The sequence below is a fragment of the Myotis brandtii genome, unplaced genomic scaffold (assembly GCF_000412655.1).
Source record: "Myotis brandtii unplaced genomic scaffold, ASM41265v1 scaffold335, whole genome shotgun sequence".
In the NCBI taxonomy this organism is placed as follows: domain Eukaryota; kingdom Metazoa; phylum Chordata; class Mammalia; order Chiroptera; family Vespertilionidae; genus Myotis; species Myotis brandtii.
In genome coordinates, this window is record NW_005362916.1 from 264978 (window position 1) to 268300 (window position 3323).

The 3323-nt window shown below is 41.9% G+C and overlaps 1 pseudogene; it reads left to right on the forward strand.

Moving 5' to 3' along the window:
* LOC102247757 overlaps positions 1-2275 on the forward strand; it is a 134090-nt pseudogene extending 131815 nt beyond the window's left edge.
* Positions 2276-3323: the final 1048 nt, after the last annotated feature.

Below are 3323 nucleotides of genomic sequence, written 5' to 3' on the forward strand. Positions count from 1 at the left end.
GGCCCTCCAAAGGTCTGAGGGACAGTGAACTGGCCCCCTGTTTAAAAAGTTTGAGGACCCCTGATGTTTCAGTGTTATATGCTTTTTTTTGTATTGTGGGAGAAGAACAGTATTTAAAAAGGAGGTAGAAACTAAAATCACCAGTAAGATTAGGCAGAGCAACTGAGGACCTGGAAATCAATGCCCGTGGAATACATCAGTGAGCCCTGAGATGCATGTGCTTGGTTTGAGACCACCAATCTAGACCCATGTATCTGATACTTTAGTCCCCTCTTACACATCCCTAGCAGATGTCAGTGGCCACACATATGCACAGTGTCCTTCTTATTGGGCTGTTAGAGAACTAGAGTCTTACATTATTTATAACCAGGAATAGTATTAAACTGATATATTGAATACATTCAATATAAATTGATTTAATTGAATTAGGATTATAAACTATTTGCAACAACTCCTGGTGGGAAAAACAACAACCATATTTCATTAAAAAGAGGTTAGATAGTAAAATTTTTAAATCCAATATATTGTAAAGAAACTGACATTATTGTTATTCTTTTTTAATCTCAAATGACACTTGGTGTTGACTAGGAATGAGTCAGTCTCTGAAGCACAGGGGAAGAGCCAAATGAAGGGAGGGGACAAAACAAACAGCAGATGGCGATTTGAGCCAGCACTGACTCTCCAATGGGCCCTTCGGAAATTACAGCAGCTTCTTCTTGGGTTCCGTGTTCTGAGACTGATTCTGTTGCTTTAGAGATGTGACCCCAGCTCAGGCAGCTCTGCCAAAATTCCGATCAGAGGAAAGAACAGAGAAATATAGGGTTCGTTAGTAATAGTAGCCTAGAAATGTTATTTAACCATTTTCCCATATCCCCTTTGATTCCCTCTCTCCAAGCTTTGACTCATTCATCTAATTTCCTAACTGTTGGGTTGTCTAATTTGATGGATCCCACATCTCTTTGGGCCCTCTACTCCCCTGCTTACTTTGCTGACTATGACTTTTCTCCCTCCACTAGAACATCTTGCCTCCCATTCCCATATGGGGAATAGGTCTTCTGGGATCACTCTCTTTAAAATAGGGTTAGTTGGTACAGTTCCATTCCACCTTCCACTGAATCCATTCCAGGAAGCTAGATTAGACAGCCAAGGAAATGGGGCCAGGCGAGGGAAGTTAAATATTTTTTGATGCCTTTAGGTTATCAATTAAAAGGTCTTGTTCTAGCCAGTTTTCTCAATAGTTAGAGCGTTAGCCCAAGGACTGAAGGGTCCTAGGTTTGATTCTGGTCAAGGGCACTTACCTTGGTTGCAGGCTCAATCCTCAGCCCCCAGTTGGGGCCCATGCAGGAAGCAACCAATAGATGTGTCTCTCTCACATGGATGTTTTTCTCTCTCTGTCTCTCCCCCTCCCTTCTACTCTGTCTAAAAGTCAATGGGGGGAAAATCCTTGAATGAGGATTAACACACACACACACACACACACACACACACAGGTCTCTCTGCAACCCCCTCATCCACTTTTTCTTTCTTTATTTTTTGCCCATGGATGTTAATTTTGTGTAAGAGTTCATACTATAGAAGTAAAATGAAAGACATGTTCATTCTAGTGGTGTCACTGAATAAAGACTGTTCAACTTTCATAAAGGCCTAATTGCTAAGTCAGCCTATTCTTTTCTGAGGTAAATTAATTCTTTCACAAATACCTATTTGTCGCCCTGTGCTAATATTTTCATTTTCACTGGCTTCAAAGTAAACAGCTCTGTTGTCACAAAATTAATGAGCTCCGATGGAATTCAGGCTTAGATGTTTTCCTCCTTTAAGGTTGCATATTCAAGCAACTAAAATGAGGCTGCTTCTTAGTTGACTGGTAAATGTATTTCCTTTGATCAGCCAAGACTACTGATGTGAGTGATAAATATTACAGTCACTGTCTCTTTCCCTTGTGTGTTCTCAGCATGAGGTTTCAAATAAGAGGCATGCTGTATTGAATTAAATAAATGTATTTGGCTTGAGTTTAACTCAGAATCAGTCTTTCTAGCAAATAGCTCAGTTTTGGTGCCTAAGTGACTGCTATGTGCCAAGAGCTCCATGTTATTTATAAATGTTGTAATAATGCTATAAAGTGTGTACTATTTCCCCCATTTTACAGATATTGAAACCAAGACTTACTAACGTTAAATACCTGTGCAAAGAAGGTCCAGTTACTGCCAGTGACAGAGTTAAGGCTTTGAATTTTGTCTCTCTGCTCCACAGTGAGGAATCAGTCCCTTTCTACTGAAGAAGTACACTACCTTACAATTGTGTTCCACCCCAAACATTTATTATTCATTCATTCTACTCATTTATTATAATGCCTCCTTCAATAAATGGTAACAAACAAATAAACATGCAATTAATAAAGTAAAGAGTAAGGGAAAATTATAAAGGCAATATATCAGCCCATATTCTTTCAATCTGGCTCATTCATCATGGAAAGAGACCCACATAGTCCTTCTAAAGGTGCATGTCTGAAACTTTAGTATCAACACTTAGGGCAGTCCCTTGTACGTAGCAGTAGCTAAAATATGAGGTATTATGTAAGTGAATGAGTATTGTTGGTGGTCACAGGGAGGCTAATGATTTTTAGAGAGATGGAAGGGAGGGAGGGAAGGAGAAAGAGAGAGAGAAAAACATCTATGTGAGAGAGACACCTCAATTGGTTGTGCCTCTCACATGTACTAGATCCCAGTCTGGGATTGAGCCAGCACTAGCCTGCTGGCTCTGTGAGGAGGAAGGCTCTAAAAAGGAACAATGGCCTCTCCCAGCACTTGGACCTGAGAAAAAGCTGCCCCTCCAGCTCTCAAGCTAATGCCAGACAATTCAGTTCCTCCCCCTACATTTAAGGGGACTTTTGAGTTGAACCCCTCACTCCTATGGGGGACCCTCTGCAACAGAGATAACCCTCCTGATTGTTGTTGTTGTCAATCCTCCCCTGAGGGTATTTTTTCCATTGATATTTTGGAGAGAGGGAGAGAGAGAGAGAGAGAGAGAGAGAGAGAGAGAGAAGAACGGAGGAAGGGAGGAAGGGAGAGGGGGAGGGAGAGAGAGAGAGAGAGAGAGAGAGAGAGAGAGAGAGAGATAGAGAGAGAGAAGATGTGAGAGGGACACATCAATTAGTTGCCTCCTGTATGTGCCCCCACTGGGGTCAGGGGTCAGACCATAACCCAGATACATGCCCTTGACTGAGAATTAAACCCGTGACCCTTTGGCCATGGGCTTAACCACTGAGAACGCTGGCCAGGGCTAGCCTGATTTTTATCTGCCACACGTGGGTGTGGGACCAGGCT